This window comes from Garra rufa, chromosome 24 (genome assembly GCF_049309525.1).
Source record: "Garra rufa chromosome 24, GarRuf1.0, whole genome shotgun sequence".
Lineage (NCBI taxonomy): Eukaryota > Metazoa > Chordata > Actinopteri > Cypriniformes > Cyprinidae > Garra > Garra rufa.
In genome coordinates this window covers 32,565,625-32,580,900 of record NC_133384.1, presented here as the reverse complement: position 1 = coordinate 32,580,900, position 15,276 = coordinate 32,565,625, and the positions used below count along the sequence as shown (strand labels likewise).

Below are 15,276 nucleotides of genomic sequence, written 5' to 3'. Positions count from 1 at the left end.
ACTACAAGATTAAAACTACAACTAATTATGATTAATGTCATTATTTCAGTTGTTTTGAAAGGAGAAAAATATAATAATTTATAATCTGTAAAGTTAAAAGTTACACTTAAAGTAGATTTTTGTGCTACTTTTAATAATAGTATAAATAAAATAAAAATAAAAATGATAATAGCAATAATATACTTATGAATTAAAACTACAACTAATTAGTTCAGTAAATTTAAAAGGATACAAATATAATAATTCATAATCTGTAAAGTTTTACACCTAAAGTAGATTATATGTGATACTTATAATAATAGTATCAATTAAAAAATGATAATATTAATAATGTACTAATAAATTAAAACTACAGCTACTTATTTAGCTAAAAGGACAAAATATAATAATGTTTAATCTGTAAAGTTTTACACTTAAAGTAGATTATATGTGCTACTTATAATAATAGTATTGATTTTAAAAAAATTATAATAAATAATAATAATATTAATAATATACTTAAAAATATTTTAACTACAACTAATTATTTCAGTTCTTTTAAAAGTATAAAAAATAATAATTTATAATCTGTAAAGTTTTACACTTAAAGTAGAATGTATGTGCTACTTATAATAATAATAATATTGATTAAAAAATAAATAAAATAATAAATTATGATAATAAGAATATGCGATTAGATTAAAACAAAAAATAATTATTTCAGTTCCTTTAAAAGTACAAAAAATAATAATTTATAATCTGTTGTTTTTAAGTTTTACACTTAAAGTAGAATATATGTGCTACTTATAATAATAGTATTGATTAAAAAAATTATGATATAATAACAATATAATATCAAAACTAAAACTAATTATTTTAGTTCCTTTAAGAGTACAAAAAATAATATTCTTTTATCTGTAAAATTTTACACTTAAAGTAGAATATATGTGTCACACCCCTGGACAATTTAGTTGGTTTCTCCCATCTCAATAAATCAACAATAAATAATAATAATAATAATAATAATAATAAATTAAAACTAATTATTTCAGTTCCTTTAAGAGTACAAAAAAGAATTTTTAATCTGTAAAGTTTTACACTTAAAGTGCTACTTATAATAATAGTATTGATTTAAAAAATAAATAAATTATGATAATAAAATAATAATACACTAATAAATTAAAACTACAACTAATTATTTCAGTTTCTTTAAAAAATATATAATATTTTATTATCTGTAAAGTTTTTAGTACTTTATACTTTTTTTTTTTTTGGAGTGCAAAAACATACAACAAACAACAAAAAACAATACCAACAACAAAAACAGCAATGATAATAAATGAAAATGAGTAAAAATGACAATCTGAATAATAGTAATGTTATAAGTAGTATTAGCATGTTTAGAAATAATAGAAATAACCATAATTTGAAATAGTCGATGCTGATAACGAAGATATTTTGTGATGACAGTAACAATAATATCAATAATAACAGTAATAATAATAATAATGATGATAATAACAACAACAATAATACTAAAGATGATGATGACAATAATGATGGTAACAGTGATATCAATAATATTAACAGTAATAATAATAATAATAATAACAATAATAGAGACTGTGATGTAACGGTAATATTTTGTGATGATATTTTGTAATGACGGCAACAGTAATATTACTATTAATAATAATAATAATAAATAATAATGATATAATCACAATAGTAGTTATATAAATATATTTATATAAAGGGGAAATTTAATAATGAACCCTACCCAACACATACCACACCTATCCTATATTCTGTTTCAGTGTGCATGTTTTTTTTGTTTTTTTTTTAGTACTTTATACTTAAAGTAGATTTTATATGCTACTTATAATAATAATATAAATGTTAACAAAATAATAAAAAAATGATAAAAAATAATAATAAAGTAGAATATATTTACTATATCCACTTATTGAGTTTTTTGTAAGTTCTTCAATAATAATCCTAATAATTATTAATGCTAAGTAATCAGTATGAATGATCAAAACTAATGCTAAATGAACAGAACCAGTGAATATTAAGGGTACTTGAGTTTCATCGATGGGGTTATCGGGGTACATGTGACAAAAAAAAGGTTTGGAAACAGTGCAATACGTGACACTTCCCCCAAGCTGAGTCGACCGAACCGACATATTGGACTCAAACGGTGTCAAATCCCTATATAAACCCCAAACGAGCCGCTCTATAACACGGCGGAAAGTCCTCTTTGGCATCCGCACAAACAGCAGCAGCAGCACGGACCTCAGCTTCAGCACATCTCCGGCTGTGCTGTCATCATTTCAGGAAGATGCGGCGCAGGCCGGATACCGCAGCTCAGGCTGTTCGGGGAGTTTTAAGTGATTTTTGCCAGTGTGTGGCGAAATCCCCCGGCCACCTGGATTACAAACTCTAGTCCTTTAACTCATGCCAGTCTAAATCCATGTTAACTCGGATTTACCTCTGGCATAGGAATTCCCAGTCCGAGTAAGCTTTGTTTGGAAAGAGTTGCGCCTAAGTATTTTATGCATTAAAAAGAGGACTAGTGGGGAATTCTGATTTAACTCAAATGGCCAAAAGAGCTGAGGGATCAGGATCACGGATTTAGGAAGTCTCATGCAGTAATCTTCTAATAAATAAAATGGATGCGTGGACACTTTTGTCATAAACTTGTGTTTACAACTTGCTTTTAAGGTACTTACAATAAATCGCAAGTGCCTCATTTTATACTAATAACTATGATGCTTGTGTTTGCAAAAGTTTAGAGCAAACAAACATATTACTTCAATATAAAACTACTCAGAAATGACTGACCCACTTATGTCACTTTTTAGAATTGTATATATGCATAATAAAAATAAAAACATCGTAAATGTTCCCAAAGGGAAGTTCAAAGCTAAGCAAACACACACACACACACACACACACACACACACACATTTGTGACACTATTTTCTACTTAAAAGGTCAAAAAGCCACATTACGAGTTAAAACAAGCTTCCCAGATGAGCAGATGGAACTTGAACGTGATTATGTGCATCAATAAAATGAATAATCTTTAACGAAATGTAAATTTGACTTAACTCCAGGATTTAATAAAGAGGATGGATTCTGAACACTCTTAACCCATATTCTTATATCCGGGGTGGAAAAAAAGATGTGCATTTTTCAAAGGGCCAAATGTTTGCCAACATATTTTTTTTTTCATAAATTGAAGTAGTTTCAAACTCTCTCTCTCATGTGCATTTATCACATTGACCAAAACAGTGCGTGCATCACATCTGAACCACACAAATAATATAATAATAGAAATAAAATAGGCATGCGGGAAACTATGTAATATTAGTTTACAATATTTATGCATTGATGCTATTTTTAAATTTATGGTAAATTTGTGAGATACCAAAATCACTATTTAAATTTTTAATATAAAATATAAATTAAAAATAACTTAATTTCACACACACACACACACACACACACACACACACACACACACACACACACACACACACACACACACACACACACACACACACACACACACACCAAAAAAAAGCTGTTTATCAGACCTGAACCAGACAAATAATTAAAAAATATTTAGGCATGTGGCAAACTATAAATTATTAGTTTACAATATTTATGCATTTATGCTATTTTTAAATGAATGCCAAATTTGAGAGATACCACAATCACTATTTTATATTATAATAAAATATAAATTCAAAATAACTAAATTACACACACACACACACACACACACACACACACACACACACACACACACACACACACACACACACACACCAAAAAATAAAAAAAACAAATAAATAAAAAACTGTGTGTGTTTCACATCTGAACCACAGAAGTAATGCAAAAAATATCTAGGCATGTGGCAAACTATAATATTATATTAATTTAGAATATTCATGCATTTATGCTATAAATTTTATGCCAGATTTGTGGGATACCAAAATCACTTTTTCATATTATAATAAAATATAAATTTAAAATTGTACACACAAACACAAAAACCTGTGTATATCACATCTGAACCACATAAATAATAATAATAATAATAATAATAATAATAATAATAAAACTAGGCATGTGGCATAAACTATAAAATATTAATGTAAAATATTTTGGAAAACCAAAATCAATGTTATAGTATAATAAAAATATAAATTAAGAATAATTAAATGATAACATAAAAAAAATAATAAAAATGCATCACATCTGAACCACACAATTGTTTTTTGAGTTATTAAAAAATAATCAAAAAATTAAAAAAAGAAATAAAGAAATAATTAATAAATATATAAATATATATATATATATATATATATATATATATATATATATATATATATTTATAAATATTATTCATGCATTTATTATATTACAAGCTCACGCGAACCCAAAATCAATATTTTATATTAAAATAAGAATATACTGTAACACTTTACGACAAGTTTCATTAGTTAACATTAGTTAACCACATTAGTTAACATGAACTAAGAATGAAAAAATACTTCTACAGGATTTATGCATCTTAGTTAATGTCTCAGCATTTACTAATGCATTATTAAAATCACAAGTGTGTTGTGTTTGTTAACATTAGCTAATGCACAGTGAACTAACATGAACTAACAGGTGTATTTTTATTAACTAACATTAACAAAGATGAATAAATAGTGTAAAAAAGTACTGCACATTTTCGTTCATGTTAGTTAATTCATTAACTAATGTTAACAAATAACACCTTATTGTAAAGTGTTACCAAATACACATTCAAAACAACCAAAAGACTAAATGCAGCTGTGCAGAATCACAGAAACTTTGAGAACAAACGAATACTCAGATTGAACAGTCCTGAAACAATCAGTTAACTGTGAAGCATAAAGTCCACAAAACCAGCAATCACAAGTTCTTGATCTGCATCTTTGCAAGTGCCTACTTAAGTTTTCACACAAACGCCTTGCTTCTCAATGCATAGCTAAACAAAAACTACAACTCCTCAAACGAACAAGCTTCACAACGCGATTTAAGAACTACATGGCGAGCACAAAAGTAAAGAGTACATACGGAAAGACAAACAATGCGTTAATTACAGTCAAGAGTTTTATCCAAAGAAGAGTGTCTCGAAAGATGCTCGCGGGAGCATCACCCCTCTCAAACACGACCCTGGAAATGACAGCTTACGAAAAGCATTGCACTTGTCTTGATGCATTTCACAGATCAAACCCTCCATCCAGCCAAGCATCTTTCTCACCCTCTACCCACCTCTCGGCTTCTCCCTCTCTTAACAAACACGGACACAAACACGGTCAGCGGGGCAGTGAAGGACCACCTGACTTACCACGTCCACGCTAGCTTTTCACAGCGACATGAAAGGTGTTGTTAGTGGAGAGCAGAGAGGAGGTGGGGTCGGGGTTACGCCGTGTCTTGCTGTTGTGTCGCGTGGCGAGAGGGGAACGCGAGAGAGCGCTTTGGGTCTCTATCCCCCCGTTTGCCCCCCTTCAGCCTTTGTGTCATTCATTTAACGACCAATCTCATTAGGCGGCCACGCACAATGGGCTGAACTATTTTCAGTAGAAATATACCACATGGTGACCCTCAAGGTATAACTTATGAAGCTCTGTCTAATCTCATAAAAGATGGATTGGAAAGAGAAAAAACGGTTCAGGGGTGCGCAAGCAAAGGTCACCAAATAAATTAATAAATAAGGGAGGGAATGCTTTCATATATGAACTTAAATAAAACATCACTTTGTGTCTTGAAATATTTAGTCTTAATTTAATAACTGAATATAGTAAATGCAATTAATGCTATTTAAATGTATTTGAATAAATATGCAAAGTGGGAAATTAGAAATACAGTTAATATATACAAATGCTAGAGTTGAGTTGTAAAAAAGTTATGAATAATTAAACTAATAATTAAATATGTGCTATTTTTGGTTTAACTAAAAAAATTGCATTGCTAATATCACTCTTTAAATGAAGCATTTTGTTTAAATCAAAGTGATGTAAGTATAAAAAATGAATAGATAAAGCATAACCTTTTAAATGAAAAATGACGATGACTTAAAAAATATGAATTTGTGCTTTTTTTTATTTATCAAAAAATAAAGATTGCTTTGCTAATATCACTCTTCAAAACAAAATGAAGCATTTTTTTAATCAAAGTGGTATAGATATAAAAAAATAAAGCATAGAATACTATTAATGAAAAATGGCCATGATAAAAAATTAAATCTGTAATATTTTTTTTCATCAAAATAGAGCATTGCTAATATCGCTCTTCGAACAAAAACAAAAACAACAAAAAAATTAATATAAAAATTTATTAGATAAAGCTTAAAAAACTATTAATGAAAAATGATTATGACTAAAAAAATATGATAACTACTATTTTTATTAAATAGTAAAGAGTGCATTGCCAATATCAATCTTCAAAATGAAATATGTTTTTATCAAAGCGATTTAATAGATAAAGCGTAGAAAACTGTTAGTGAAAAATAATTATCATTTAAAAAGTATGAAATTTGTCTATTTATCACAAAACTGTGCATTGCAAATATCACTGTTCAAATCAGAAACAATTGTATTAATCAAAGTGATGTAAATGTAAATATATGAAATCTGTACTGTTTTTATTTATCAAAAGAAAAAGGAAAGTGCATTGCCAATATCACTCTTTAAACCAAAAGGAAACTTTTTTTTTTATCAAAGTGATGTAAATATTAAGAATGAATAAAGCATTGAAAACTATTAACGATAAATGGCCATGACTTAAAAAATATGAAATCTGAACTATTTTTTATTTATCAAAAGTAAAATAAAAGTGCATTGCCAACATCACTCTTCAAAACAAAATTAAACTTTTTTTTAATCAAACTAATGTATATATAAAAAATGCATAAAAATCTATTAATGAAAATTTTTATATTAAAAAATCAAATGAATATACTGTTATTTAATTGCGTTTAGTGATTAAAATGATTTAAAAATTATTATTATTACTTGAATTACTCCAGAGTTCTAGAAAAACCAAAAATATAATAAGTGCCAATTACCACTCTTAAAAACAAAAAGCGATATTAAAAATTGAATAGATAAAGCATAGCAAACTATTTCAGTGAATATCTTAATATATTTCCGGAATATTTCTACCGTGATTTTTGATAAAGAGTGCATTGCCGAAAAAACAATTCAAAACAAAAAGTTTTTTTTTTAAATCAAGTGATGTGAATATAAAAAATGAATAGATAAAGTTTTAAAAACTATTAAAAAACAAAAAGTGATGTTAAAAAATGTATAGTTAAAGCATAGCAAACTATTAATTAAAATTAATTATTAACATTAACCATAACATCACTTCATTTACTCCAGAGTTTTGCTAAATGATAAAGAGTGCATCAAAGCAAACAAAATCAGTGCAATGTTTAGAAAAGGTTACACAGGCCGCAATGTCCTTCTGACTCCATAATGTCTTTCTGCTCATAATTCCATGTAAAATGCATTAAGGTGGGACTCACACCAGTGGCAGCTGTCCATAATCAGCAGGGACATGTCTATTGGCTAACTTGACCCATGTCATAGACAAAACAAACACACACACACACACACACACACACACCATTATAAAAAAAAAAAAAAAAAGATTTCTAAAGCCCAGGACTTGCCGAGCGAGGTCACTGGAGATTTTCCAGACAAACGCAATCCGGAGGGGTGCTGGATGGTGTGTGTGTGGTGAAGGGGTGGTGGATGGTGTGGTTAAAAAAGAGAGAGGGGTGGGGGGGAGGTGGTGGAAGAATAAAAAAGGACAGGCTTAGAATCTCATTTTACCAGACCGCACACAATCTGGGCTCCCACTGAACTATCTCTGCCTGACCGCTTTCTATTTATCCCTTATCAGTGTTTACCAACCGCTACTTCTCTTTCATTCATACTGTGCGGCAGTTCTCTTACTATCAGTCAACAGCTGACACCATGGAACAGCCTCAAAGGCATAGGAAAGGATCAAAACTGAACCAAAGCTGTTTAAACAATACAACAGAGGAAATAAATTCATAAATCCTAATTCTTCCCAACCCACAAGGGTGCAGGCAGATCCTTTATAGTTAGGCCAACAAACACACCCGCAGCCAATGAGGTAACACTGCTATCAAGGTAGATGCTCAAATATATTCACAGGGAAAAAAAAGTGTCAAAAAAGGCCATGTAATTTTAATTACACAACGTGGCTCGCTGCCTTTTCGTGCTTTACTTCTATTTTAGCTCCTTCCTCATTTTGGAATTTGTTCAAATCGCATTCGATCTGTTCGTATCTCCTCACAGAAACACTCGCATCGCTTTTTTAAATCATTTTCGGTTAATTGCAAATATTTGAGCTCGCCGCTAAAAATCAAACGTCGCTCTATTGTGTGTAATCTTCCTGCCATGCTCTTGATTTCACTTGCTTTTCTCCAACACACACAGTTACACACACTCACACGGCGCTCTGTTTTCCTGGACTACTGTTCAAAAGTTAAGTAATTAATTACATTCAGTCTATCACCAGCTGCTCCACAGCAGATGGAACATTTTTAAAACCTTGTTGAATTAAACCCACAAAATTCATTTGCCTGGATTAACCAAGTGAAGTTTGTGCATGGATGGCTTTGTGCAAGGGGGCTGAGGAGAAAAAAACAAAAAAACAAAAACAGGTAACAAGATGTTACACGGATACACAATTACAACGGGAGGGTTTGGGTGATTTATCGAGCCCAAATGGCAGCGTGTTGATGTTTAACCCGATCTAATTCGTGTTGTACTTGCGTTTTACCCTGTCGAACGGGTGTAAACGAATGGGTTAAAAGGTCGTGAAGGTTAAAGCCGAACTCGGATGACCTCGACCCTGTTTGAGAGAGTCTGTTCAGGACTCGTTTTGCAGAGTAGCACCATGGACAGTTCCCTAAACTCTCATTGAAAACACAGGATGAAACTGTTGCGCTCATGTAATGCAACTACTCTGTTGTTCTGATGTTTTTCACAAAAACAGGTATGCCACACGCAATTCTGTTGACTTTTACTTCCCAGCGGCGAAAGGATAAAACAAAATGATGTGAAATACATCATCTCAGACATAAAGAAACGTCTGAGATTTTAACTTGAAACTGACTTGAAAACTACTGCGCTTTTTGATAAAACACAATTCTGATATAAAATACTCTTTAGAGTGGGATCATATGATTAATTTCCTAAAAATACACAACTCATTTAAATAATTTTAGAATAGATTTAGAAGAAAAGACAAGTACTTGTGCTGAATGTATTCATCAACAACAACTAAAAATATTAATAAAAATAACCTGTTGACTTGCATGACTCAAATGTCTACTTTGAGTCATAGTTAATTTCTTCAGTTTACATGCAATCTTGAGTTACTAAAAAAACGCTTTATAAAGAGCCATTCAGTTCATTTTGCAAGCACGTATTGTGTTCTAATATCATGTTACTAATTTCTAAAAACAAGCACACATACAGAATCCTCGAGTTAAATCAAAGTTCATCTCATCTAACATCTAACTCGCAAACCTTAACTCCGTTTTATCCGTGACTTCGCACAAACACAGATCTAAGACCTGAGACTCTAAAACTAAACAGAAAGCAAACGGCGTGCGACGTAAAGACGGCAGATTGAAGGCAGCGCTAGCGCAGCCCCAAAGCCTGAAAGTTTGAGATGAAAGACAGGAAGGGCTGTGTGTGCTCAGCTGCTGTACCGAAAGCCCGAGCTTTGTGCTAACACACAATGCTAACACGTCTAAGACTCGCTTAAAGCCTCCGGCACACGCACAGGGACTTTAATTTAGGTAGACGACATCTACTGTTATCTGTTGTGATTAAAAAAATTAATCATTGTTTCTCAAGCACACAATTTGAGCTGTCTATTCTGCCCTTGCGCTCTATTCATTCCTAGTTCTAAAAATTTAAAAAAGTAAAAGTATTCTAAAAGAGTTATTTTTATTTAAACACATAGTCAGTTGTTACAACGAACATTCTAAATTTGAATTCAAATTTTAAACTTTTTTTTTGCACTGTCACAGCAACGCATCCTCTCAGTTCAAACACAAACAGCTCGATTTGCTACCCAAACACCCAGCCGACCACAGACGGCTAGAGCGACTGTCACATCAAACAACAAGCGGAACACCAACCTACTTGACTGCTGCTGAAAGTTAGCTGCGGATTGTGTGGTCCCTGCTCGGCTGATGCTCTAGCGCTGGAGCCGGTAGCTTTTGAAAGGTAGTCCCCAGGAATATGACACACTATGTCTGTGACAGCCCCGAGATAAGCACCTGCGTTCTGCTCTCTTTCTACGTCACACCTCCCTATTCACAAGCTCTCAATATGATGCACATTTGCACATCAACAGCAACCCCTCCACTACCACACACACACACACACACACACACACACACACACACTTCACTCCACTCCCACATCCGCAAAACATAAAAACCGGCGCACAGAGGGGAGGAACAGACAGTGTTTTTTCCTCTCCCATCCACATGCACACACTGATTTACCCTGCTTTTTCCAACATGTGCGTTGCATGTGCGTGCTTTTAAAAAAACAAAACTTTCACTCGCATATTGTTGTGATGTGTGTTTGGGCATATGTCCTTCCAAACACACCCACCCCCCACCCCACCCTCCTCTTTACCCCATCCCACTCCACCCACAATCTCTCCTCCCCCCATATCAGTTACCATGCAAATGAGATGGAATGTCAGCCTTCGGTAGCAGATGGTCAGAGATGATAACAATGGCTCAACAGACCAGTTCCAATGTCTGCCACTTTATTGCTACGGAAACAACAAGCAGAAGTATATGTAATGAGAGGTCGGCCTGCCTGGCGATTTTTTTTTTCCATTTCTTATTTGCACTCCGTGCCCTTTTTGAAATGAGTCTTAACTGTTTTTTATGCTGTTACGTATTGCACGGGTCATTCTATGAAACGGCTGCTGCTTGATGAGGTGATTTATAGCGTTCAATTTTGGATTTTTACAAATTTAATCAGATAAATGTGCTTTAGTGTTTTCATTTTAAAATAAATTATGCTCTCAGAGAGGTTGATAGTACAGTTTAATTTGACTTTGCATGCTGTTTTCTAATGCTGATATTTTCAGATCAGGGGTAATGATTTAAAAAGATGGCGAATTCAAAAAGTTGACACTAAACCATAAAGCCTGATCTCTCATTCAATCCCTAAACTTCAAAATTACGATTGTAATAGAAAAAGAAACTACTAAAGTATGTTTAAGTATGATCTAAATTTTACAATCTCATGTAATTTTGACGTCATACAAATTATTGCAAGAGTGGATGTGTCTATGAATTGAAAGCTTTACAATTATGAATAGTTATGAATTATATTAATTATGAATTAAAAACATGATTGTCATTTCAAAATCTGTTGGTTATACAATAATTATATAAAATGGGTGTACTTGTCCAGTTTAGAATGTGCAATAAATAAATAATGCAAATACAAAAAAAAATGTAATGTATATTATTTATTTAAAAAATTGCAACTATTAACATAGTTGACATTTTTTTTAGATCAGTTGGTAGATTATATAGACATGCACTTTTTCAGTTTTGAATTTGTAAATAAATAAATAATACAAAAAAATGCAAAAAATGCAATAAATGCAAAATATTAACATAGTTGACATTTTTAGATCAGTTGGTAGAGATTATATGAAATTGGCACACTTTTTCAGTTTGGAATTTACTAACTAACTAACTAACTAACTAACTAAATTAAGTTTTACTTTACAAAAATAGAATAAAATAATAAATTAATTAAAATCACATATAATTTCCAGTTTCATATTAATTATGTGATAATTAAAAATGTACATAATTCTGCCTTTAAAAAGATAAAGTGCTTAACAGTTTTGCAGTCTAATTTGAATTTGGTATTTTCACAAATAATAACTTTTCAATGATCACATTTACTATAACCCTATAAAATAAATTGTCCCTTTCTGACAAATATAACAAAAAATGGTAACTTTAACTCAATAGAAGTTCATTAGTTAACATTAGTTAACTACATTAGTCAACATACACTAAGAAAGAACAATACTTCTACAGCATTTATTAATATTAGATAATCTTAATTGTTAGTTAATGTTAATAATGTTAATAAAGCATTAGTAAACAGCATTAGCTAATGCATTATTAAAATCACAAGTTGAGTTTGTTAACATTAGTTAATGCACTGTGAACTAATATGAACTAACAATGAATGGCTTTTTATTAATAAATAGTGCAATAAATGTATTGTTCATTGTTCGTTAATGTTAGTTAATACATTAGCTAATGTTAACAAATGACACCTTATTGTAAAATTTTATTGTAAAGCTTATTTATTTATTTATTTTTACATTTCTGGAGGAGCCCATCACTTCCAAAATGTACAGAAATTTTATATATAGTCTCTATTTAATATCTAAAATCAAATTAAGGGGAGACACTGCAGGCAAAAACACAGTTTTTTCATACACCTATCAAGTTTGAGATTTTGGGCTTTTTGGTTTTTCATAAAGTGCTTTTTCAGACTAGTGGAAAGAAAACATCCAAAAAACACTGTTAAGTGTTTCTTTTATAGCACTTTATCTATTTGTGTCAATTGATTTCAATTACAATACATATTTTTTAAGGCCGCTTTCTCAAAATGAGTTTTTTCTCCTACACTGAGCCATAAATCTCCACTTCAGTAGCACTTACACACACCAAACTTTAAGTTTTGATTCCTGTCTATATCCTGAAGGTTTTTACAGAGGGATTTGTTCATATATGTGACCCTGGACCACAAAACCAGTCATAAGGTTACATTTTACAAAACTGAGATGTATACATAATATGAAAGCTCAATAAATAAGCTTTCTATGGATATATGGCTTGTTAGGATAGGACAATATTTGGCAGAGATACGTCTATTTGAAAATCTGGAATCTGAGGGTGCAAAAAAATCTAAATACTGAGAAAATCACCTTTAAAGTTGTCCAAATTAAGTTCTTAACAATGCATATTACTAATCAAAAATTACATTTTGACATATTTACAGTAGGAATTTAAAAAAAATCTTCATGGAACATGATCTTTACTTAATTTCCTAATGATTTTTGGCATAAAAGAAAAATCAATAATTTTGACCCATACAATGTATTTTTGGCTATTGCAACAAATATACCCCAGCGACATAAGACTGGTTTTGTGGTCCAGGGTCACATATAATTTGCTTAATTTTATACAACATTGTACTCCCCCCAAAAATTGTAAAAAAAAATATATATATAGTGTTTCCTGTCAGTTCTAATTTTTTTCTGAATTATGTTGTGACGAAATGAGATACGCAAAATTCCCACTGTAAAAACTTTCAACTCTAATATGTCATAGAAATTAAACAAAAAATTTTTTTTACCCTATTCACCAAGTGTCTAGCCTTAAATCAAATCATCAAAATGTGAAACATTTTATATATTAAGGATGTGGACTGGGCCACTTCAGACCAAAAAAAAAAAAAATCAGAAAATTAAATAAAGTTGCATTAAACAATGTTTCAGGAAAACGTCTATATTAACACAGGCATCAGCGATCCTAAAATCCGCTAAAGCGTGTCCGTGAGAGGCACAAATGGCAGCCGTTTTGTCGAATGACCCCGTCTGTGGGTTTGATGTCGTTTGGTGACTTAGAGAAGCAGGACTAGTAATTACGGGAGTGATGAGGTGTAATTCCTCCCTGTAGACTGTCACTTTTGGGAAAGGTTGTGCGAGGGGGGCCCGTCTGGAGGACGTTGAATTTACAGGGTGTGACAAAAAAACCCGGCGGCAATGATGTCACGGCACTCCTTCAGCTGGCTGACTTTTGCAAACACACACACGCGCTCAAACGTACACCCATCAGCGAGAGCAAACAGCAAGTGAGCCTTTAACAAACAGAGGCCGGATTACAATGACAAAGAGCGCCACACTTCTGGAGGGGCGAGGAGAGGGTTTGGGAGGGGGGCGATTGGGACGCCCATGGCCAAGTCCTCAAAATGAGTGAAAACGCACGAGGGGCCCACAAGATGCTCCCATCTGATGTGTGCGTGTGTGCGCGTGTGTCCTTGCCAAGACCCCTTCCTTCAACCCCCCTTTTCGCGGGTTCGGCGAAAGCTCATATCTGTTTTGTTCTTTTCTCCAGAGGATAAGGCGCAAGCACAATGTCCGGCGAGTTTTTCATCAGCCGAGCGTGAATTTTGAGGAACAGAGACAGAAGGGCAAGTCATTACAAAAGGTTTGGCGGTTGATCTTGTTGTAGATTTCATTTGAAAGTCTAATTCCGCAACTGCTTTCGGGAGGTTTGTCACTTCTATACGTGCGAGCGGACAGATTGGACGTGAAGCGACATAAAACGACATGTTTCTTTCCTCCGTAATCTCCTACGACACAAGTTGCTACAAGCGTCTTATTTATCTCGAAGATCCAAAGACTGCGCAATCTGATTCCGGTCGAGATGTCGCTGATCTCTCGTAATTTTCAGAGACAGCTGGCGGAAGAAAAGAACATGAGATATAAATAAGTTTTAAACAGGATCAAGTTTGTTACAACAGTCTTGGTTGATGAATCAGTGCAATATTAAATATTGTGTTTTCGAAAGGTATATGCAAACATGAACTTACATCAAGGATGTGTTCTGCGATCTGCGGAGCATCAGAAAGTGAATAAAAGTGCATTCCAGTTGTTTGATTTGGGGTTTTATGAAAAAATTTAAAATAAAACCCATGCATGCCACAATAGGTGTATATTAGGAGTGTTTTTTTTTTTTTTTTTTTTTAGATTTTTAGTCAATAAACCTTTACATTTTTGTCTGTTTCAAAAGATTTCGATTAAAGATCTGGGGATATCAACATTTTTGATGCCAAGGACCAATTATGAAATAATGAAAAAGGCTATATAAATATATATTTATTTTTATAAAGACCAGTTTGTGTTGTGTGAAAAAAGCTTAATATTATGAAGACTTCGTTTGCAAAAAATCAAATAATTTGCTTTTATATTGCTACTGTAATGAAGCCAAAACAAGTAATTAAAATATTATCTAGAAAATACTAATTTTGTAATAGAGTGCTCTTCAAAAGTTTAGGGTCAGTAAGGTATTTTTATATTTTTATATTATTATCAGTAAGAAATGTATACTTTTATTCAGCAAGGATATGTTAAATT

The 15,276-nt window shown here is 32.0% G+C and overlaps 1 protein-coding gene across 1 annotated transcript in view; it reads right to left on the bottom strand.

Annotated features, from left to right (window-relative positions):
- LOC141300285 (suppression of tumorigenicity 18 protein-like) overlaps window positions 1–10,375 on the bottom strand; it is a 78,523-nt gene extending 68,148 nt beyond the window's left edge. Inside the window, exon 1 of the mRNA XM_073830604.1 lies at window positions 10,218–10,375. The gene's annotated coding sequence lies outside the window, so the exon portion shown is untranslated. The remainder of the gene's footprint in view (window positions 1–10,217) is intronic.
- Window positions 10,376–15,276: the final 4,901 nt, after the last annotated feature.